General features: G+C 34.3%; 1 protein-coding gene across 17 annotated transcripts in view; it reads left to right on the plus strand.

Annotated features, from left to right (window-relative positions):
* Window positions 1-23,433, plus strand: part of Ssbp2 (single stranded DNA binding protein 2) — a 358,415-nt gene that overhangs the window by 192,021 nt on the left and 142,961 nt on the right. The gene's annotated exons all lie outside the window — the stretch shown is intronic.

Below are 23,433 nucleotides of genomic sequence, written 5' to 3' on the forward strand. Positions count from 1 at the left end.
CTATACTGGCTTGGGTTTTCCTATTTCTTTCATTTCAATAGGCTAACTTGCATAGCCTTTGTTTTCTGTATTTTTCTGTGGTGTGCCACTCAACTATTTGGAAAGAAACTTTTATAAGGATGAATCTGCTGTACTTTGTGACCTTGCACCATTTTTATTAAAGGTTAATATAGAATTTTGAAAGGTTATCAAGTCCAGGATAACAAAACTAAAAAAAGTTCTTTTTTTGTATATGTGTATGGAAATGTCATAATCAAACTCCTTACTATGTACAGTTAATATTCATGAATAAATTTTTTACTAGAAACGTTACAATTTAAATTATGTGTTTAAGCTACATTAACTTTTTGAATAAATTTTCATTATATTTATGCTTGAAAAGTTCTTTCTTTGTATTAATAAGAGATAAAAATTATTCATTATTGCCCAGTGCCTAGCCTAAAAATACTTAGAGTATTATAACTGGAATAAATATTTGTCTGAATGGGAAAAATTAACTGTTCTGTAATACTTTACAATATAATGTGTGTTGCAAGAACTTTTAGAAGTTCAAATAATCTTTCATAGACAGATAGATGAAGTATTAAAAAATTTGGAACAAACAATTCATGTCTTAGTGATCACTAAAAAATCCACCTACCTGTTAATGATTAGCTCAATAATTGGCTTATTTATACTTGTCTTTCCAGACTTATGTGTAGAAACATTTTCAAAGTTTATTGAGTCACACAGTGTTAAACTTACAAAGTACAATTCACTGGTCTCAAACTAGGTTTTGAATATAAAACTGCTTAAATATAGTTACTGTACTTAAAAAACTTCAAAAATGACAACTATTATGTTTGAGATTTGGTGTTTTAACACTAATTATATGGTATACTTCATTTGATGAAGGTAGGTTTGAAATAAGAAGGGCATGAATGTAACTTCATGTGAAGCTTTCTGAAGTGATAGACATTTCATGGGTAAATATGGACAAAAATACCATGTCTGTTTAAAAGCTAAGAAGCATTTTGTCAGAAATAGTTTCTATATTTATCACCAACAATCAAATATATTCTCATTGGGTAACTTACAGGGCAGCAATGGGCAGCCACATTTCTGATGGAAAACTGTCAAAATGGCTACTTTTTAAAATAGAGAACTATACATGGAGGTAGCACCTATGTTTATGCTTGATGTAATTAGTTTTTAGAATAGTTCCTATATTATTTATATTTCAAAAGATCTGTATGTTAAAAGAGAATTGTAACCTCTCTGATTAGATATGTTTACTATCAAATTCAATAATCATTACAAAATTTGTCTTCAGACATATCATTAACACTCTTGTATAAATGAGAAATGGATATTTAAAAGTAAAATTTACCATTAATAATAGTCTAGTATAAAATAGACTAATGTAAGTTTAATAGAAACTGTTTTCAGAAAAATGCTTTCTTGTGAATTATGAGAATACTTATTGAACTAGTTAGTTTAAAAAAAATTACTAAAATGGAAAATTGTTATCCTTTGTATCATGAATTTTTAAAAGCATGAATTTCATAAAAATAAATAAAATTTAATTTAATAACTTATTTTTAGTATTTATTGTTCTGGGTGGGGGTACATTGGAGTATTTGCAAAAGTTGTTACAATGTATCAAATATATCATACTTGAATAGTATTTCTTTAAAGTTTGGAAAAGGGAAAAATAATAGCAGCTTTTAGACATCAAGTCTAGATAAAGGGGAATACTTTTGTTTTGTGAAGATTGCTTTCTTAGACAAAACAATCAGAGATTTAACTTAATACTTAGACAAACTGAGTTTATAAACCAAGGGAAAAGATATTTACTTTGAGACTTAGTTTGTTTACAAGCCCTTTGAAAAACTGGGTGAAAAAAAAAGGCCTTTGCTGAGGTAGAACTTGGTTATTACTGATAAGGACTTACTATAATTTTAATTTAGTAAACTTTTAATTTCAGAAGATTTTCTATTTTGCTTTAGGATTTTGGTTAGAATTTATAGCTTGAATGAAGCTCAAATTAATTGAGATATTTCTTTTTGAAGTAATTATATGACTTTCATATATCAGATGACATTTTTCTGCACATACATTTGCAGAAAGTAGCCAATCAAATGGGAAACAGTGAGGACACAGGACACAGAAACCCTATTTTGAGAACATTTTGGATAAGCAAAAAAAAAATCATTCAGATTTCCAGTTTCCTGAGGAAAACTGGAATATTTTCATATACATATAAGATATTTGGAGGTATGACCCAAGTCTAAACATGAAATTATGTCTTGTACATAAATTACATACATTACATAAAAAGAACAAGTGTCAACTTACTATAGATTTTTCATTCTTTTGTTTTTCTAGATTTCTGTTCTTTGGCATTCAGATAGTGCTTACTATTTTGTAGGATAGGAAATACTAATGAAATGCTCTAGTCCCTTAGCTATTCTTTCTCTGTAATCATTTTTTTCTTTTTAAAGTGCATAAACTAAAATTCAAGAGCCTAAATGGGATATGAAATACTTGAAAGTGTTTTAGTTTATCCTTACTTTATCTTAAGTATATTTCCTCAACACACTATTAATCACCTTATACTGCTCTTCTATAATCTATCATAACATTAGAAAGTATACTTTCTTTCAAAGTCAAATATATTATTTTTAATACATTAGAACATTCTTGCAACCTGCCAGTAATATACTTATTAAAAAAGAATGATGCTTTCCTCCTCACTCTTTTCCCACACAAATGTGTATTTACATATTTGCATATTACACAGTCCCTAAAACCTGGAATTTATTATTTAGAAAAGACTTAGTAACATTAAGTATGTGACATAAGCCCAACATTAACCAAAAGGATACTTTATTTCATAAATTAAATGAATGCGTGATGATACTACAGTTTATTTTTAAACATCCTATTGTGTTTCTCTGAATGTAGATGAAAATTCAGTTATAAGTAAAATCTGCCATTATAAGAATATTCACAGGTTTACTGCTTCATCTGGATAAATACATTTAAAAATTAACTTTTATGCCCAAGGAACCTAACTTGAAATAGATGTAAAATGCAGCTCCATTTTTTAAAACTTCCCTCTTACTATTTGGATATGAAATGTTTCCCAAGAAGGCTAATGTGTTGAAGGCTTGGCCTCCAGTTGGTCGATCCAATCATTGAGAAGTGATTGGATCATAAGGACTCTGATCTAATCAATGAATTAATCCACTGATGGATTCATACTTTGATAGCATTATTGGGAGGTGGTGGAAACTTTAAGAGGTGGGGCCTTGTTGGGGGAATTAGGTCACTGGGAGCATGTTCTTGGGGATTATAACATGTCATGGCCCCTTCCTTGTTCTCTCTCTGTTTCCTGGTTACAAAGGGGTGAGCAGCTCTCCTCTACTTCATCCTCCACTACGCCCTCTCTGCAAGTGATATGTGCCTCACTATAGGCCCATAGCAATGGAGCAAGATGATAGTAGACTGAAATTTCTGAAACTGTGAGCCAAAAGAGATCATTTCTCCCTGAAGTTATTTTCCCAGGTGTTTTGTCACCACTATGAAAGGCTGACTAACACAATTCCTTTATACATATTTAAGAATAACCATCTATTCTGCCAAAACTAGCTACCAAGTTAGTTATCTTTGTAGTCATCAAGGGTTTGTATGACAAAATCAAAATGATAAATCACTTCTTAGCCATTACAACTTGATCTTGATACCACTTCAGTTTTAAAATTTGAGGGGATATTTTAATATAACAAAGAGATATTTTCTTAAATAAAAAAAGAATCTGCTTACAGAATCATCTTTGAGATACAGAGAGAGACGACAAGAAAATTCTGGTCATTAAAGGGGATAATACCTGGGAATAGACTCCAATGTGTCAGGTAAAAATTAATTTACAAATATCTATTAACATATCTTAGAGGTTAGTCAACTTATACTTTCTCATGTATGATCCACTCATCCAGTCTAGCCACAAGGAAGGAAATACAAAAGGGCAGTCAAAAAATAACTGGGCCTAGTATGAACTTCCTATTACATTCTCTCATTCATATTCTCTCTCTCTTTCTCTAGATCAATCTCTCTGTCTCTCTCTCTCTCTCACTGTCCCCAATATGTATCTCAGTGGGAAATGGAGCCTTCCTATCAATTTTGATATGATAAATCTGTTCCATAGATTTTTTTTTAAAAAGTCAACATATCAGCCCAGTGTAAATAAGAGATAGGCAGAATGAGTTAAAGATATTCGTACATGCACATACACTTGCTATACTTGAATAAAACTTTATTTTGAAGTTCAAGAAATGAATCTCGTAGCTAATTAACATATTGCTTATTTTGCATGGTCATGTGGCATATAAATGGCAGACCTATCTATACGCCTGACTGCAAAGACACTGTGTTCTCTTGGTAATTATATTACATTGCCTTCCATTCAAAATAAATACAACAAAATAATCATTCCATATTTATTAAATACTTATTTGAAATGTAATAGGCATTGTACTAGGCAGTGTGAGAAAAAATTAAGAAAAGAAACATGCTTATTGTCCTCTGGAAGCTTACAACTGTTTAGAGGTACTATATTATACTAGTTGACATTTATTTTTGTTACTAACCATTGCTGTATATGCAGAGGTAAAAAGTAAGCCTTACATAGAAGTACATTCATTGCAAGGATGAAGAAAAGACTTAAAGAATGGTATCTAGGTAGCATCTCAAAGGATGATTGTGACAGATAGAAACAAGGCTTGATTGTTAGAAAACCGTGAAGAAATATTTATAAAGCTATATGACTGAGAAAGGGCTGGATTGGTTTAAAAAGAAATGGGGTTAAGCATAGCATTAGTGCGTATTTACAGAACAATATGGGGGCAATTTTGACTGAAGTACATGGGAGTAGAAACTTAATAATTAATACAGAGAATAAAACAGATAACCATGAAACTGAATGCTTTGTAGAAACATCTGAATTTATTTCTGAAAATGATAAGAAATCATTAACTGTTTTTGTGATGAGAGTTACTGAATGAAAACAGTATACAGGGACTATTGGTCTGGCAACTGGGAAGATGACAAGAGGAAAAAAGGAAGTTATGGGATACTGATAAAGACAGTGGTCAAACATTATAATTTCTAGTCATGAGCGAATAGAATAAAAATTATACCAGGAATAGAATGCTGAATGTCATAAATTTTTTTCTTTAGGTTTGACAGGTCAGGGTCAAGTTAGTTATTTTTAAAACATTGAATTTAAAGTGGCAGAATGTCATCCAAGTATAAATGTCCAATGAACCAACTACGGAAGCAAGGCTAAAGCTTGAGAGGAATTGGGAAGTCATTCTAATAATATGATAAAATGACTTATAAGGAAAAAAGGAAAAGTTAGCAGAGTGGCCATTCTGAATGTTAAGGTATAATAAGTGAATTAACAAACAAACAAATAAAAAGATTGCATCATATTGAAATGTATGCATCTCATATTCAGGATTATGTAAAGATTATGTTTTTAGTTTTAAATTTGCCTGCCTCTGTCCTCATCCACTGTGGAAATAGGAGTGGAAGTATTCTGATTATGAAAGTTATGATTTCTACTGTGTGATTTCAGATGGCTGACAGTAAAAACACCTCTGTGCCCTTCAACACAGGCATACATTATATAATAATAATAAAAAAACCCTTACATAATAGGAAACAGAAACTGTCAAATAGCCCCTAGACACTACCCGGTGAATGAATAGTTCTGTCCGTTTCTATCTGGCCCAAGCACCAGCAACAGTTTTTCAAATTAATTAAAACATATGGTCATTAAATTCATACCTAACATGCTTTGCAAATCTGCCTCTTTTGCACCAGAGATATATTCATTATAAGTTGCAAGCAAATATAATTTTAAAACTTAAGAGATGCTTTATCTTAATTTCTGCTTGTTCTTAATTTGACAGTGAAGCAACAATTCAATTTTCAGTTTATCTACCCTTTTAGCCTTTTAGTTAAGGAGTCAGTGTTCTATAAATAATATTTAATATATTAAGAAAGTGTATTATTTCACCAGGACTTGCAGAAAGGTTTTGTAAAACAAAGTTTATATCCTCTTGGTTTTCACTTTGAATATTTGAATTTTAAGGTAGAGAAAGGTAAGAATTTTGGAAATGAGGGTCTTCTGTAGAATAAATACTCCTGTATTTCTATTATTAAATTATAGTCTTAAACTATGGTCTATGATGCAAGCTATTAAAGCAGAACTGTAAAATTTACTACTGTTTCAAAAACTTTGAGAAGTCAAATTAACTCTATATCAATTAGGTGGGATTTAGCTGTTTGAGAAAAAACTGGGATGTAGGCAGAAGAATCACAGTGATAATATATTCCAGACAGTGGAGAACTGTGTTAACTCCAAATTCTAGTCAAGCTTATGAACTTTTACCAAGAACACTAATTAAGGCCTAAGGAGAAAAAAGGTAAGTAAATTGACAACTCACCCAAAAGATAACCAATGCAGAGTCAAAATACATACTTGTTTTCTCAGTTAGTGTCAGTTTTGAAATACAAATCTAATTTCTTGTTTAGGAAAAATACAGCCCTGTAAGGCATGGTGTAAATGCCTACAACCCTAACTACTTGAGAAGCAAAGGCAAGAGAACCATAAGTTTGAGGTCAGCTTGGGCAAAGTTACCAAGACCCTATCTGAAAAGCAAAATAAAAACAAATGGGCTAGGGACATGACTCACATGTTAGAGCACTTGCTTAGTAACTATGAGGTTCTGGATTCAGCCCCTGTATCCCCCTCCCCCCAAAGCATCCTTGTGTCTAGTCTCCCAACACTTTATGTTTATATCCCCACCTTTTATTTTTATGCCTGTGTTATGATTATTATGTAACTATAGTAAATTGTTTCTATATGGAAGAGAGTTCTCTTATTGTCAGTTCTAATGCAGTCTCAGTAGCCTATATTGAATATATATACATGCTCAATGTCAAGGTGCTTCTGAGAGAAAACATTTTAACTGGAATCTTCCTAAAATCTCCCAAATATAGGTGGAAAACAATGCTTTGTTAGTAGAAGACAAGGACACACAATGACACCATATGTTAACACAAAATGCTGATTTTTAGTGCTCATTTTCTGATTCCACTGTTATCCCAGCACACTATTTTCAAGGTATAAAATAATTAGAAATAATCTTTGATACAATTATGTTCACCATGAAGGCCTTTAGACCACTGAATATATTAGATCTAAAATGAGAGGTAAAACATAGACAAAAAGCAAAATTCTACTTTCTACTGACAGCACCAAGTAACACAAAATAAAGATAAGTAAACTTTATAGGTCAAATACACATTCTATTACTCTGGTTCTAGTAAGTATATTAATGGTCTGATACCTGATAGACATCAGTTGATTACAATTCAAGTTTTTATTGCCTAGGTCTATAAGGAATGTAGAAAAGAAGAACAGTGAGCAAGATATGTAGCAAGTGAGAGCAAGAGTTCCCAAGGGTCAGAGATTCAAAGGTGGAAGTAAACTTGAGCATATAATCCTGAGGATATGTAGCAATACTAAAAAGGCTGCAAGATGGATTCAAGGCTTGAGCTGACATCTCGGTTAAATGTAAAATGAAGGTGTTTGGCTAGATGATCTGAAAAGTCACTTTTTAGCTCTAAAAATCTGTTACTTTATACCTTGTAATTTGTGCAGGCTGTACCATGTTAACAGAAACCTGCAGAGCCAAGAGAAATGATTCAGTAAGGAGAGTAATTCTTGGCCCATACAGGATTACTATGAAATATTTTTGCTTAGCAAGTTAGGTGGATATTGTAACTTTTATAAGGTTACAATAAATATTTCAATGATTTTTTTAAAAAGCAAATGACTTTGTTTCCCTTCTTTTTAAAAGTATTCTAGCAATTTTGTTTTAATTTAATGTCCATAATATATTTTTATGCAACTTCACTGAAATAAATGCAAAAAAAAATATGCAAAAATGTACTCTATCTACTCAGTAAAATTCCATGTTAACTCTTTTTCCAGGGTGTTTCATGTTATATATATAGTATAAATAAAAGATACATTATATTTTTTATATAGGTTTTTTCGATTTCCTTCTATCTTTGAAAGTTTTATTTTCTTTTCCATTTTTTGGTCATTAAATGTTTATTTTATTTTTTTTTTTGATTTTTCTTTTATTATTCATATGTGCATACAAGGCTTGGTTTGTTTCTCCCCCCTGCCCCCACCCCCTCCCTTACCACCCACTCCACCCCCTCCCGCTCCCCCCCTCAATACCCAGCAGAAACTATTTTGCCCTTATCTCTAATTTTGTTGTAGAGAGAGTATAAGCAATAATAGGAAGGAACAAGGGGTTTTGCTGGTTGAGATAAGGATAGCTATACAGGGCATTGACTCACATTGATTTCCTGTGCGTGGGTGTTACCTTCTAGGTTAATTCTTTTTAATCTAACCTCTTCTCTAGTTCCTGGTCTCCTTTTCCTATTGGCCTCAGTTGCTTTAAGGTATCTGCTTTAGTTTCTCTGCATTAAGGGCAACAAATGCTAGCTAGTTTTTTAGGTGTCTTACCTATCCTCACCCCTCCCTTGTGTGCTCTCGCTTTTATCATGTGCTCATAGTCCAATCCCCTTGTTGTGTTTGCCCTTGATCTAATGTCCACATATGAGGGAGAACATACGATTTTTGGTCTTTTGAGCCAGGCTAGCCTCACTCAGAATGATGTTCTCCAATTCCATCCATTTACCAGCGAATGATAACATTTCGTTCTTCTTCATGGCTGCATAAAATTCCATTGTGTATAGATACCACATTTTCTTAATCCATTCGTCAGTGCTGGGGCATCTTGGCTGTTTCCATAACTTGGCTATTGTGAATAGTGCCGCAATAAACATGGATGTGCAGGTGCCTCTGGAGTAACAGTCTTTTGGGTATATCCCCAAGAGTGGTATTGCTGGATCAAATGGTAGATCGATGTCTAGCTTTTTAAGTAGCCTCCAAATTTTTTTCCAGAGTGGTTGTACTAGTCTACATTCCCACCAACAGTGTAAGAGGGTTCCTTTTTCCCCGCATCCTCGCCAACACCTGTTGGAGGTGGTGTTGCTGATGATGGCTATTCTAACAGGGGTAAGGTGGAATCTTAGTGTGGTTTTAATTTGCATTTCCTTTATTGCTAGAGATGGTGAGCATTTTTTCATGTGTTTTCTGGCCATTTGAATTTCTTCTTTTGAGAAAGTTCTGTTTAGTTCACGTGCCCATTTCTTTATTGGTTCATTAGTTTTGGGAGAATTTAGTTTTTTAAGTTCCCTGTATATTCTGGTTATCAGTCCTTTGTCTGATGTATAGTTGGCAAATATTTTCTCCCACTCTGTGGGTGTTCTCTTCAGTTTAGAGACCATTTCTTTTGATGAACAGAAGCTTTTTAGTTTTATGAGGTCCCATTTATCTATGCTATCTCTTAGTTGCTGTGCTGCTGGGGTTTCATTGAGAAAGTTCTTACCTATACCTACTAACTCCAGAGTATTTCCTACTCTTTCTTGTATCAACTTAAGAGTTTGGGGTCTGATATTAAGATCCTTGATCCATTTTGAGTTAATCTTGGTATAGGGTGATATACATGGATCTAGTTTCAGTTTTTTGCAGACTGCTAACCAGTTTTCCCAGCAGTTTTTGTTGAAGAGGCTGCTATTTCTCCATCGTATATTTTTAGCTCCTTTGTCAAAGATAAGTTGCTTATAGTTGTGTGGCTTCATATCTGGATCCTCTATTCTGTTCCACTGGTCTTCATGTCTGTTTTTGTGCCAGTACCATGCTGTTTTTATTATTATTGCTTTGTAATATAGTTTGAAGTCAGGTATTGTGATACCTCCTGCATTGTTCTTTTGACTGAGTATTGCCTTGGCTATTCGTGGCCTCTTGTGTTTCCATATAAATTTAACAGTAGATTTTTCAATCTCTTTGAGGAATGTCATTGGAATTTTGATGGGAATTGCATTAAACATGTAGATTACTTTTGGGAGTATAGACATTTTTACTATGTTGATTCTACCAATCCATGAGCATGGGAGATCTCTCCACTTTCTATAGTCTTCCTCAATCTCTTTCTTCAGAAGTGTATAGTTTTCCTTGTAGAGGTCTTTCACATCTTTTGTTAGGTTTACACCTAGGTATTTGATTTTTTTTGAGGCTATTGTAAATGGAATTGTTTTCATACATTCTTTTTCCGTTTGCTCATTGTTAGTGTATAGAAATGCTAATGATTTTTCTATGTTGATTTTATATCCTGCTACCTTGCTATAGCTATTGATGATGTCTAGAAGCTTCTGAGTAGAGTTTTTTGGGTCTTTAAGGTATAGGATCATGTCGTCTGCAAATAGGGATATTTTGACAGTTTCTTTACCTATTTGTATTCCTTTTATTCCTTCTTCTTGCCTAATTGCTCTGGCTAGGAATTCCAGTACTATGTTGAATAGGAGTGGAGATACTGGGCATCCTTGTCTGGTTCCTGATTTTAGAGGGAATGGTTTTAATTTTTCTCCGTTAAGTATAATGCTGGCTGTAGGTTTGTCATATATAGCTTTTATAATGTTGAGGAACTTTCCTTCTATTCCTAGTTTTCTTAGAGCTTTTATCATGAAATGATGTTGGATCTTATCAAAGGCTTTTTCTGCATCTATTGAGATGATCAAGTGGTTTTTGTCTTTGCTTCTGTTAATGTGGTTTATTACGTTTATTGATTTTCGTATGTTGAACCACCCCTGCATCCCTGGGATGAAGCCTACCTGGTCGTGGTGAATAATCTTTTTGATGTGTTGCTGAATTCGATTTGCCATTATTTTGTTGAGGATTTTTGCATCAATGTTCATTAAGGAGATTGGCCTATAGTTCTCCTTTTTGGAGGTGTCTTTGCCTGGTTTTGGGATAAGTGTAATAGTGGCTTCATAAAATGTGTTTGGCAGTTTTCCTTCCCTTTCTATTTCATGGAACAGTTTAAGGAGGGTTGGTATCAGTTCTTCTTTAAAGGTCTGATAGAATTCAGCAGAGAATCCATCAGGTCCTGGACTTTTCTTTTTGGGGAGACTCTTGATTGCTGCTTCAATTTCATTTTGTGTTATAGGTCTATTCAGGTGATTAATTTCCTCTTGGTTCAGTTTTGGATGATCATATGTATCTAGAAATCTGTCCATTTCTTTTAGATTTTCAAATTTATTTGAATATAGGTTCTCAAAGTAGTCTCTGATGATTTCCTGGACTTCCATGGTGTTTGTTGTTATCTCCCCTTTTGCATTCCTGATTCTACTAATTTGGGTTTTTTCTCTCCTCATTTTAGTCAGGTTTGTCAGGGGTCTATCGATCTTGTTTATTTTTTCAAAGAACCAACTTTTTGTTTCGTTAATTCTTTGTATGGTTTTTTTGGTTTCTATTTCATTGATTTCAGCTCTTATTTTTATTATTTCTCTCCTTCTATTTGTTTTGGGATTTGCTTGTTCTTGTTTTTCTAGGAGTTTGAGATGTATCATTAGGTCATTGATTTGGGATCTTTCAATCTTTTTAATATATGCACTCATGGCTATAAACTTTCCTCTCAAGACTGCCTTAGCTGTGTCCCATAGGTTCCGGTAGGTTGTGTTTTCATTTTCATTGACTTCTAGGAACTTTTTAATTTCCTCTTTTATTGCATCGATGATCCATTCTTCATTAAGTAATGAGTTATTTAGTTTCCAGCTGTTTGCATGTTTTTTGTCTTTACTTTTGTTGTTGAGTTCTACTTTTACTGCATTGTGGTCAGATAGTATGCATGGTATTATTTCTATTTTCTTATATTTGCTGAGGCTTGCTTTGTGCCCTAGGATATGATCTATTTTGGAGAAGGTTCCATGGGCTGCTGAGAAGAATGTATATTGTGTAGAGGTTGGATGAAATGTTCTGTAGACATCTACTAGGTCCACTTGATCTATTGCATATTTTAGATCTTGGATTTCTTTATTGAGTTTTTGTTTGGATGACCTATCTATTGATGATAATGGAGTGTTAAAGTCTCCCACAACCACTGTGTTGGCGTTTATATATGCTTTTAGGTCTTTCAGGGTATGTTTGATGAAATTGGGTGCGTTGACATTGGGTGCGTACAGATTGATGATTATTATTTCCTTTTGGTCTATTTCCCCTTTTATTAGTATGGAATGTCCTTCTTTATCTCGTTTGATCAATGTAGGTTTGAAGTCTACTTTGTCAGAGATAAGTATTGCTACTCCTGCTTGTTTTCGGGGGCCATTGGCTTGGTAAATCTTCTTCCAGCCTTTCATCCTAAGCATATGCTTATTTCTGTCGGTGAGATGAGTCTCCTGTAAGCAACAAATTGTTGGATCTTCTTTTTTAATCCATTTTGTCAAACGGTGTCTTTTGATGGGTGAATTAAGTCCATTAACATTAAGTGTTAGTACTGATAGGTATGTGGTGATTCCTGCCATTTAGTTATCTTAGTTGTTTGAAGGTTTGATTGTGTGTACCTAACTTGATGTTACTCTCTACTGTCTTGCTTTTTCTTATCCTGTGGTTTGGTGCTGCCTGTCTTTTCATGGTTAAGTTGGGTGTCACTTTCTGTGTGCAGGATCCCTTGCAGAATCTTTTGTAATGGTGGCTTTGTGGTCACATATTGTTTTAGTTTCTGCTTATCATGGAAGACTTTTATTGCTCCATCTATTTTGAATGATAGCTTTGCTGGGTAGAGTATCCTGGGGTTGAAGTTATTTTCATTCAGTGCCCGGAAGATCTCACCCCACGCTCTTCTTGCTTTTAATGTTTCTGTTGAGAAGTCTGCTGTGATTTTGATGGGTTTACCTTTGTATGTTAGTTGTTTTTTCTCTCTTGCAGCCTTCAATATTCTTTCCTTAGTTTCTGAACTTGTTGTTTTAATGATGATATGTCGTGGAGTAGTTCTATTTTGATCTGGTCTGTTTGGTGTCCTGGAGGCCTCTTGCATTTGTATGGGAATATCTTTCTCTAGATTTGGGAAATTTTCCGTTATTATTTTGTTGAATATATTACGCATTCCCTTCGCTTGCACCTCTTCTCCTTCTTCGATGCCCATGATTCTCAAGTTTGGTCTTTTGATGGAGTCGGTGAGTTCTTGCATTTTCTTTTCACAGGTCTTGAGTTGTTTAATTAGTAGTTCTTCAGTTTTTCCTTTAATTACCATTTCATCTTCAAGTTCTGAGATTCTGTCTTCTGTTTGTTCTATTCTGCTGGATTGGCCTTCCGTTTTGTTTTGCAGTTCTGTTTCGTTCTTTTTTCTGAGGTTTTCCATATCCTGGCTGTTTTCTTCTTTATTGTTGTCTATTTTTGTCCTGAGTTCATTTATCCATTTATTCATTGTGTTCTCTCTTTCATTTTGGTGTTTATACAGTGCTTCTATGGTTTCCTTTATTTCTTCTTTTGCTTTTTCAAATTCTCTATTTTTATTGTCTTGGAATTTCTTGAGTGTCTCCTGTACATTTTGGTTGACCCTATCCAGTATCATCTCTATAAAATTCTCATTGAGTACTTGTAGTATGTCTTCTTTTAAATTATTCTTGTAGGCTTCATTGGGTCCTTTGGCATAGTTTATCTTCATTTTGTTGGAGTCTGGCTCTGAGTTTCTGTTCTCTTCATTCCCCTCTGGTTCCTGTACTAATTTTTTGCTGTGGGGAAACTGGTTTCCTTGTTTTTTCTGTCTTCCTGTCATTGTCCTTGGTGTTGTTACTGTCCCTGTACTGTGTGTAATTAAGTATTTTCTAGCTTGTAATAATAACAATGGTAATATTGAGAATGGAAGAGTGAGCTGAGATGGAAAGCAAGAAGTTAAAGAAAAGGGGAAAACAAATATACAGACAAGAGGGAGAAAGCAGAACAAGGTATCAGACAAGAGAGTTTCAAAGGTATAAACAGGGAGTGTTAGTGTACTAATCGACAGTAAGCTGAACAGACAATAGAGTGACAGAGAGAGGATTGAAAATCAAAGATAAAAAAAATAAAAAATAAGTATATGAAAGTAATATCTATTTATAAAAATGAATTAAAATAAAATGGAAAATAGAAAATTAAAAAAAACAAAAAAAACCAAAAAACCAAAAAACTTCCAAGTTTATATGCAATGCAATTTCAGTCTTAATAATTTGGATGTCCGTCTCAATCTCCAGTCCTGGAGTTGGTGCCTCAGATGTTGTTCTGTAGTTGTCTCATCAAAGGGGATGCATAAAGTAGAACAAAACTACACTCACACACACACAGAAGAAAAAAAAAAAAAAAAAGCCCCACCAAGTGTCCCCAGTTCAAATGCAATACAGTTTCAGTAAGTTTTTCGGCTTGCAGGTGTAATTCGGTTGTTCTCTCATCAAAGGTAGGGAGAAAAAGAAAAAAAAAGCGTCTGGAGGCAGTTCTGAGAGTGGTATCTGCTACTGTGGCTTGCCTGCCTGCTGCTCTCAGCCTGTAGCTGGTGGCGTTATTTATGCAGATCTCTGGGGTGAGCTTAGCACTCACCTGGTCCCACAGGCTTTGTTTGCTCAGAGTTCTCCTGTGCGGGGGAGGGGGGCCTCTGCTACAGGCTTTTCCCTTTCCAAGCACTGGGAAAGGTGACACTGCCCCGCGTTGTCAGGCGTGCGTGTTTATTTACAGTTCACGTGGGAAGTGGGTCTTCCCTCCTCTCACAAGCATCCCCATTCCTTGTTGCTGGCGCGCCCCGCTCCCGCCAGAGCCTCTCCGGCCCGCCCGGCTCGTTTATTTACAGTCCCGGGGAGGCTTCCCTTCCCCCAATCTTCAGCGCTCAGGGCGCCCCACCCTCTTTCCAGTGTGTCTTAACTGTTCTTATTGCTTAGTACTCAGTTTCTCTTTTTTTCCCGGGTGGAGGTCAGTGTGTCCAGGGGGCTATGCTGCTCTGGCCCAGGCTTGTCTGTGGGGGAACCGCGGTACCGCGAAGCTCACCTGGTCCGCGTCTTCCCAAGCCGTATGGGCGCCGGCCCTCATTAAATGTTTATACCATTAAAACATTTTTTCCCTTTTAATTTTGTTTTTCTGCTTTCCTTATTCTATTTATAATTTACTCTATCTTATATGTATTCTTGATGTTTAACTTTGCTATAAAGCAATATTCCCCTTTAATCTATTCATAAAGGAGTTGCTTCCTAATTTATACTTTGTTATTCTGGCTGCATATGAAATGAAGGGAACTCAGAGTATTTTTAAAAAGACCTAGAAATTGTTCTAACTTTTTCCATGTCCTTTATCAAAAGCTTTTAAGTTTATACTGATTGATATATCTTCAGGAAAAGTCAGCCATTCAGAGAGGAAGATTTTTATTTATTATTTACCTTGTTTGACAGAAATCACTCTTTGGAAAATGGATTTTATAAAGCTGATTGTAGTATCAAAAATAAATGTTCTTGACTTGGGAGGATAGCTTAGTTGTAGAGTACTTGCCTAGCATATGTGAGACCCTGGGTTCAATCTCTAGCACCCAAAAACAAAATTGCCAATAGTTCTATTAAAAGGTTAAAATAATGCCATTAAACACAATTACCACATCAAATCATAATGTTATTAAAATGCATACAAATATGTTTGACACACTGATTATACAAGACTCATATAAAATACATGTAAACATACAAAAATGCACATAGCACAATTTTACATGGTATATCATGATTGTGACCTAAAACAAAAGATAGTATCTGTAATTCACATTTAATTCATAAATCCCCCTGAACTTTATTAAAGGAGGTTTTGCTTATTTCTCTGATTGCTTCTTAAAATGATATAGATTTTCTTATCAAATAGCCCATGAAAATGTAAACTACAACCTTCTCTAAAATAGTTTACTGAATAAAATAATTTAATTGACTAGACTACTGTACTTTATAAAACCATCCTAAACTTCTTTACTACCCTTTAGTTTGGTACTTGATGATCTAGCTGAAAGGCATAGTGTTTATTTAATTTTTCCAGAATTAAAGATAATTGTATAATAAAGCCTTACTATTAAAATTCAGATTTTTAAAAATTATAGAAGGTTCTAGATAATATTTTCTAAAATTCTTCATTCTGTGTGTTAAGAAAGAGATTTAGAAATGTGAATGGTTTTGCCATGATTGGACATTTTGTTTGTGGTGGACTCATACCCCAGTCAAGAGCTTCTTTTTTTTTTCTTTTTTTCTTATATTATTGTTGTACTTGGGGTACATTGTGACATTTACAGACATTCTTACAATATATCATAGTTGAATTCATTCCCTTCATCATTCTCCTTTATCCCTCCCCCCCATTCCTGGAATAGTTTCAACATGTCTCATTTTTCCATTTTTATACATGAGATATGAGTACATAATATTTCCACTACATTCAGCCACCTTCACCCTTTCCTTATATCCTCCCTGCTCTCACTGGTGCCAACCCCCCAGACAGGATCTGTTTTACCTTCCTGTTCTCTGTTTTTTGAAAATAAAAGGCATTTTTGTTAGTTTAAGATAGCTCTGCAGGGAGTTTTCTTGTGACATTTCCATGTATATATGTATTATAACTCAAATTGGTTCATGCCCCATTTTTCTCCTTTCTACCTTAGTCCCCTTCTTATGGCTATTTCAACAAGTTTAAAAATTCTATATTCATTCTTGTATAGAAAGTACATCACTCATATTCACCTTCTTAACTTCCTTCTTTTACCCTCCCTCTCCCATTAGTGACCTCTCCTTAGCGTAACCTGTTTTTCATGATATTGCTTATATTTGTATTGTGTCTATATCCCACATATGAGAGAAAACATGAGGCCTTAGTCTTTCTGAGTCCGGCTTACTTCAGTTAACATCATGTCCTCCAATTGCATCCATTTATCTTTAATTTACATGGTTTCATTTACACTAATGTTTATTGCAGCACCATTCATAATAACCAAGCTATGGAACAACCCAGATGCCCTATAACTGATGAACGGATTAAGAAAATGTGTTATATAAACACAATGGAGTTTTGTTCAGCCATAAGGAAGAGCTTCTTTTTTTTCCCTTTATTGTTGTGCTGGGTGGGGGTACACTGTGACATTTACAAAGATTCTTATAATGTATCAACTTTATCATGCTTGAATTTGAATTCATCCCTTCTGCTGCTCCCCTTTATCACCTGTCTCCCGATTCATGGAAGAGCTAGTTGTGGTTGGTTAGATTCCAATCCTACCCTCTCTGCGTATTATGTGGTATTATTACTTACCCTCACTGTGCTTTCGTTGTACATTGACAAAAATAAGGACAGTATGGCATTTACTTACTGATTATGAGGATTTAATATATATAAAATAGAATACTGCCTAGCATAGAGTAAGTGTTGTATGTAAATTATATACTGCATTTCTTGAGTATTAATGTGTTTGCTTGAAATTTAAGATATATGATGACACAGAGTTTGTGGATTGTGGCATTAGCACATTTACTATTAGAGGCTTGTAGATTTGAAAAAATCTCCTTAGCTCGGCAGATTCTGGGATTTCTCAGGGAGTGTGCCTTTCTGTCCAGATAAAAATCCAAGCACTACAAATATTGATGGGGTACAGTTTAAGTAGGATTTTTTTTTGTAAAAGAATCAAATGTTAAAAGATTTAAATAAGTACTTTTAAAAAGGAAATTATTTTGTAATCTTAATAATCACCTCCAGTTCATTTGTTTACATCTCTCTGGAAAATCAGAGCAAAGAAATTTCCTTGGCTATTCAGGTAGGGCAACCAGTTTCATGTACATCAGATAAAGTATAAGGCTGTATTTTTTAACTTTAATGATTGATTTTTTTGTGTCACTATAGATCTTTGAAGAAGGGAAAAGGAACTGTCATTCATTCTCTATTCTCTATAAACAAAGGTATCTCTATTACGCTAGTCTGCTGGACATAGGGTGAGGCTACCAAGTCATATAAGTGACAGAAATAATGGCAATGTATATTTTGCAGCCTTATTCTGAATTACCAATTATATGGCTCAGTATGGGGATGGCATTGTGTTGTCAGATGATGAGGCAAGTTGAGACAAGCAAAGTGCTGAAATCAAATTTCCTGTTTATGAATATGCCCTTGGAGAAATCACTTTAGCTCTCAAAAATAAAGACTTTCTGATATGCCTCATCTGCAATGTCTATAGTTCTAGAATACTTTGATCCTATGGTTCAGCTAAAGCCTTTACTATATTGTTAATGCAAGTAGACCATTTCTTTACTGCTAGAATGTACTTGCAGATTTATAAATCTAATGTAAATAAACCATCCTTCTATCACTATTTTAATCTTCTCTCTGGATTTATCCATGAAGCCATAATGTTTATTGACATGCCTTCCTGTGATGTAGTTCTTAATTGGTAAGCACATCTTACAAGAGAATTATAGTCTCCAAATAGGATAATTCCTGTGGTTTGAAAGTTGCCACAAAGAAATTTACTGGCATCAGAAACCAAAACAGATTTATTTCTCAACACTTGTCCCAGAGGGTCTAAAATGTTGCCATAAACTCAGAACATTCCTTTAGTTATTGAGATTTACTTTCAGGTTAATTACTTATTCAATATTTTCCTTGAAAGCCATTAATTCATGGTTTTTGGAAAGTAGGTATATCCTGGACCATCAAAATGATGTAAAAAGTAGAATACCTTTTCATTAAATGTCTGGTATGGTACTGTGCTTGGAGACTTAAAGATTTTCTCCAATTGATAATTTGCTATTTCTTGTAACTCTTAAATTTTAAAACCTTTAGCAACTTTTTATGATCCAACAAATCAACTTCATTGAGATAGAAAAGTTAGAAAGCATGGGAAAGTATAAAAGTTTATTTTGAAATAGATGGATTACCATGATTAAAGATTGACTTCACATTTTCTTCTAAGGCATTTTTCATTTGTAATGTTGTATCACTAAAATTTAAATTCCTTTTAGCCTGTTAAAACTATAATAGGAAAAGTTAGCCAGAAGAATTTGGAAACTTTTTCCGTAAAGGACTTTCTGCCAAGTAATATTGAATATTTTATTGAATTTATCCTTTAAGTTTTTATTCTAATAACTAAAAAGAAAATGAGTCTCTCATGTACCTCATTGAATTTATGTATTCGAATTTTAAAAATATATAATCCAACTTATGCCAGTTATGTAAATAAAACCAATTCTGTACTCTTTAGAGAAAACATAGCTGGGAAATTTAGATAATTGTAAGTTGAATGAAGTACTTTAATATTGTAAGAAGGACTAGTTCCATACTAATTTGTTTGTGTTTCTTTGGATTTCCTGTTGGACGGGACCTTTTAAGGAGAATGTTGATTATCCTAGATGCTATTAGAAGGATACAAAATACATTTTGTCACCCGTCGTCCCACCCCCCAGTGCCTTGCTAAAACATCAAAAAGTACAAGAAAAATAGTCAACCAAGTATGTGTTCAAAATCTGCCCTCTGATATATCAAAGGTTAATTTATGATTTTATGGCATAAACTAAATAATGTCTGTCTTTATAATAATTGGACAACTATTAAAGAAACAAAAATTGTGTCAGACAAAAGCTAAGGGAAAACTGTGTGCTCTGCAAAAGAAACTTCAAGACAAGTCCTCTAGCTCATCCTATGTAGGAGCTCTGAAGTTTTCAGTGTCTGGAAATGTGTCAAGTAGTTATGAGTTAAAGGACTTGAACTTTGCAATGGAAACAAGGAGCATAAAATCAAATACGATGGTTGTTTTTAAAAGTTCTTTAGATCTGTCATGTGAAAGAGCAATAGCAGCAAAAGGACAGCAGTTTTGGGTAAGCAAAATTTGGCTTACCACAAATAACTACATATATTTGAGTCCATGGAAGTATTCAAATATAGATGGAAATGGTATACAATCCAAATATAGATTGAAATGGTATACAATGGAGTTCACTAGGGGAATTGGAGTGGAAATGACCAAAAATAAATTCTGATATTAGGATTCTATTTGAGATCTTCCTCTGGCAATTCTATATTGAGCTACTTGCTTTAACAGACAATGTAATATTTTCCAGAAAATTTCTACAGTATTTTTACTTTCGGTAGGTTACCTTGCAGGAACATAGCTTATCTAGTGAAGCAGGTTCCTCTCTAGTCTTCTGTGCTATATCAGCCAGATGCCCCTGTGGGAACAAAGTTATATGTGCTTTGAATAACCATCCTCAGCATCCCTGATTGTTTGGTGGTCAATGCACTTAGATTTCTCTCTAAACTGATTTCACATGTAATATAATCTTGTTTCATATCTCTGATCCCTTGTCTTATTGTCAGAATAACCGAAAAACTAAACATGAGTAGTATTACCAAGAATTCTTTCCTGTAAATGGAGTTTCTTCTTTTGCCTATTTTCGACTACTTCAAACATTTTATTTTCAACAACTATGACATTATTCATGTTACCAATCAACCAGAAAGTATTGAAGCATTATGTTTGGTTATAATGTTTCTAACACTAATTATTAATATTAGAGGTAGCTATAGAGACTTCCTTCTTTTCCTTATCTATGTGTGAGGGGCGTGTGTGCATCATTTTTAAATGTTTTACAGGTTTTTGTTTTATAGTTTTTAAGTAATATGGTAAAGTTAGATACCTAGCCTCTGAAAGGCATTTATCCTGTCTTCCTATGATATACAAGTAGTTAAATATAAAGATTTATTATTAGTTAACTATATAAAGCTTTATCATTAATTTATTGTCCATTCATGGGATACCATTTTTAAATAGAAATTTTATGCATTTTAAAGTAATTATAATTTTATTTTAAAGTAAGACTTGAAACTGGCTAGTCAAGGGTGATATAATTGAATTAATTCTAAAGACCCAGACTTTAGGCTTTCCTAAACCTCTTTATCTTGTCATGATTATTACTATAACATGCTTTAATGTGGTGTCACTTTGAATTTAGGCCAGATATCAAATTGTGTTAAAAGAAGTTCTCTGGTGACTAGAACTATTTGGCAATAGCTGTTGCTCTACCTGTGAGAAGATTTAGAAACTCCTGTCAGCAAACAGCAGTCTGATATGCCTCTTAAATTATTATTCTACTAGTTCCTGTTTCTATACATAGAGGTTGAGTTTAGTTGTGTTTGTTAAAGGATATTGCTGATTGAATTCTGTGGAACAAAGTAGATTTGGCTTGATGATGCAGGCTGTCAGTACAGGAGAGCAATCAAGCATTTAGAGAAAATCACTCATTTGTTATTGTGCTTTGTAACATCAGAGAGGTATGAAGAATTTCCCATACTATTAACATTTATGTCATAAATACATATATACACATATAGATATGTATTTGTATACTCATATATATATATGTATATATATATACATATATATACTCCCATATAAATGATTTTTTAAAACATATGTAAAAATAATTAATCACACTCCTCACCTTCCCAGTCTACCTTTGTTAAACTATTTCATTAACCCAGAGATAACTAAGTTCAAAGGTCATGTTTGGAATAAGACTCAGAAAATTCATTAAATATTGTTAAGGATACTTGGCGTTCCTACTGCTCTTCTGTTGCTCTAAGACCCAATTTAGTGACATCCATATGGAACCCTCTTCTCTGATCCAGAGGATTTCAGAAGACTTGGATATTTGGGCAAGATATTGAAAATCTCCCTTTTTTCTTCCCATCCACCACATTTTTTATATAGCTGTATAAATGGTATTTTCCACATCTGCTAATATGTCTCACATACAATATCCCATAAGCTAGGCCTCTTATGATCATTTAAACAAGATAAATATTCAACTCGAAATATGAGCCTGTACAGAGATAAATTTTGCCATGCATGTATAAAGGAAAAATTTTTAAATAGTTGCATTTTTGAAAATACACATATGCTAGTGACTCACTGTTTTTAAAAACTTGATTATGTTATTTTTATAATGGTAGTGATATTTGAACTCAAGGTCTCATGCTTGCTTGGCAGGTGCTCTATCACTTGGACCCATGCCTCCAGGCCATTTTTGCTTTAGTTACTTTTTGGACAGGGCTTTGCACTACTTTTTTTTGCCCAGGCAGGTTTCAGACTGTTATTCTCCTACCTATGCCTCCCTCATAGATGGGATTATAGGTGAATACCATCATACCTGTCTTGTGTTTTGGGATCCCTAGCTTTTTGCTTGCACTGGTCTTGAACCACTATCCTCCTAATCTCTACCTCCTGAGTAAATGGGATTACAGGTATAAGCCACCACAACCCAGTCTTTTGTAGACATTTATATATTCAAATAAAGAGAACATAATTTCTTTTTTTTCTTTTATTATTCATATGTGCATACAAGGCTTGGGTCATTTCTCCCCTCTGCCCCCACCCCCTCTTACCACCCACTCCACCGCATCCCTCTCCCCCCCACCCCCGCAATACCCAGCAGAAACTATTTTGCCCTTATTTCTAATTTTGTTGTAGAGAGAGTATAAGCAATAATAGGAAGGAACAAGGGTTTTTGCTGGTTGAGATAAGGATAGCTATACAGGGCATTGACTCACATTGATTTCCTGTGCGTGTGTGTTACCTTCTAGGTTAATTCTTTTTGATCTCACCTTTTCTCTAGGTCCTGGTCCCCTTTTCCTATTGGCCTCAGTTGCTTTTAAGGTATCTGCTTTAGTTTCTCTGCATTAAGGGCAACAAATGCTAGCTAATTTTTTAGGTGTCTTACCTATCCTCACACCTCCCTTGTGTGCTCTCGCTTTTATCATGTGCTCAAAGTCCAATCCCCTTGTTGTGTTTGCCCTTGATCTAATGTCCACATATGAGGGAGAACATAGGATTTTTGGTCTTTTGGGCCAGGCTAGCCTCACTCAGAATGATGTTCTACAATTCCATCCATTTACCAGCGAATGATAACATTTAGTTCTTCTTCATGGCTGCATAAAATTCCATTATGTACAGATACCACATTTTCTTGATCCATTCGTCAGTGGTGGGGCATCTTGGCTTTTTCCATAACTTGGCTATTGTGAATAGTGCTGCAATAAACATGGGTGTGCAGGTGCCTCTGGAGTAGCCTGTGTCACAGTCTTTTGGGTATATCCCCAAGAGTGGTATTGCTGGATCAAATGGTAGATCAATGTCTAGCTTTTTAAGTAGCCTCCAAATTTTTTTCCAGAGTGGTTGTACTAGTTTACATTCCCACCAGCAGTGTAAGAGGGTTCCTTTTTCCCCGCATCCTCACCAACACCTGTTGGAGGTGGTGTTGCTGATGATGGCTATTCTAACAGGGGTGAGGTGGAACCTTAGCGTGGTTTTAACTTGCATTTCCTTTATTGCTAGGGATGGTGAGCATTTTTTCATGTGTTTTTTGGCCATTTGAATTTCTTCTTTTGAGAAAGTTCTGTTTAGTTCACTTGCCCATTTCTTTATTGGTTCATTAGTTTAGGGA

This window comes from Castor canadensis, chromosome 6 (genome assembly GCF_047511655.1).
Source record: "Castor canadensis chromosome 6, mCasCan1.hap1v2, whole genome shotgun sequence".
NCBI classification, from domain to species: Eukaryota; Metazoa; Chordata; class Mammalia; order Rodentia; family Castoridae; genus Castor; species Castor canadensis.